This window comes from Melitaea cinxia, chromosome Z (assembly GCF_905220565.1).
Source record: "Melitaea cinxia chromosome Z, ilMelCinx1.1, whole genome shotgun sequence".
Classification (NCBI taxonomy): Eukaryota; Metazoa; Arthropoda; class Insecta; order Lepidoptera; family Nymphalidae; genus Melitaea; species Melitaea cinxia.
In genome coordinates, this window is record NC_059424.1 from 13,028,442 (window position 1) to 13,030,479 (window position 2,038).

General features: G+C 29.3%; 1 non-coding gene across 1 annotated transcript; it reads right to left on the reverse strand.

Annotated features, from left to right (window-relative positions):
- Window positions 1-274: 274 nt before the first annotated feature.
- On the reverse strand, window positions 275-348 carry Trnai-aau. The gene has a single exon. It is a non-coding gene; the product is annotated as a tRNA-Ile (tRNA).
- Between the last annotated feature and the right edge of the window lie 1,690 nt (window positions 349-2,038).

Consider the following 2,038-nt stretch of genomic DNA (forward strand, 5'->3'; position numbering starts at 1 on the left):
TGTCACTTAAAAAATCTATCAATCATTATTGAAGTCATGCCTTGCATAGAATACAGCGTCTGTTAACGAACATCTATTATCCTTATTCTTGAACCAAACTAAACGCTTTTTATATAAACAATATAAAACTTATAATAGCAACGTTTTTTAAGTGTGTAGGGAAAGTAAATTATAAAGCATGAATTAAAAGTATATCAAGGTTACAAATCACGTTAATTATTGTTTCTGTTTACTAGAAAAAATAAACAATAAACATAAATTTTTTCTAAAAGATTGGCCCATGTGGGGATCGAACCCGCGACCTTTGTGTTATTAGCACAACGCTTTAACCAACTGAGCTAATGGGCCCGTTACGTAATATTGAGCTTTTACCTTTCCCGTTCCTAGAGCTACGCATGCGTAGAGTAAAATACGCTACGCTAACACTAAATTAGCCTATATACACGGTGCTCACTGAAAATCAGTGTTGGGGCAACGATGTCTTAACAATACTGAGTCCCATTGGTGACATCACAAACTCATTTTTTTTATTTTATTTTTTTGTGTAAAGCTTTGTATTTTAGTATTAGGATTGAATTTTGTAGAATTTTATCTTACGTAAGCAGTGTTTTGTTACCAATTAATTTCATTTTATTTATTTATTTATAAAAGTCTCGTCAAACTTTTTTATTATTTTTCCATTCTAGATTTAAATTTACAAATGGTGTAATGTACTTGTCATTAAAATGTAAAAAGCAAATAGCAGACTTATTGACATATGATATAAATCATTTATTTAATTATAATAATTGTAAAACAAATTCTAATATAAATAATATCTCTATTGATATAAAAAATGCTAATCTAAACAGACAAAATCTAAGCTCTGTTTGTTGCATAAATATAATTCATCAAAATATACAGGGCATAGATGGCAAGGAGCATGAAATAGAATTATTATCAGACATTTATAAAATTCATATATTTCGTATTTCTGAACATTGGCTAAAAAGTTATGAAATATTTAATATTCCAAATTTTAGTTTCGTTCGTTTATTAGAGAGAATGCTATTCGCGGAGGTTCACTAATATTGGTGCGTAATGATATAGCTCATAAATCCCGTAAAGATATTGCAGCACTTTCTGTCGAGCGAACTGTAGAGTTCTCTTGTGTTAGAATTACAGCGTACATTATACTTTGCGTGTACCGGCCCCCTGTAGGTGATTTAACTGTATTTGAGACAGTTATTTTTAGTGTGTGGTGATTTTAATATAGACATGTTAAAGGACACAATGATTAGAAGTAGATTAATTAATTTGTTTAACTCATTTAATTTAATACACAGATATTGTGAATCACCTCGAGTCACTAAGACATCTGCTACTTGTATAGATAACGTATGTAGTAATATTGAAATTCACAATAAATCTGTTATAACTGTATTAACTTCCGATTACTGCGGTCAAAAATTATCTCTTAATGAGAAAATTAACATAAATTCTCGAAGAATTACGTGTAGACTAATAACGGTAAAGAGTACGAATTGTTTTAGGGATATTGTAGCGCAAAAAATATGTAAAGTAGATATGATGGCACAGGATCCAGATGTAATCTATAATTCAGTATTCAAATTAATTTTAGATGAATTCTATAACGTTTTTAAACTTACAACTTTCGATATAAATATAAACTTAAAATTTAGTGAATGGGCCTCTGAAGGTATTTATAAGAGTAGAAATAGGTTGTACGAACTGTACAGTGTGAAGCAATGGAAGCAGGAGACTGGATTTTTTTATTATGTAAAAAAATATTCTAAAACTTTAAAAAATGTTTGTATGGCTGCTAAATCAAAATATATCAAAGATAAAATTATTAATTCTGGTGATAAAATTAAATGCGCATGGAATATAATTAATAGTATATGTGGGAAACGTAATAAGCAAACTATACCAATTGAATTAAATATAAATGGTGCTGTTGTAAGCTCGGTTGACAAGTCGGCAAACGTCTTTGAAGTCTTTCGATAAAATAGCCATTGACTTAACTTCTCGACTGAAT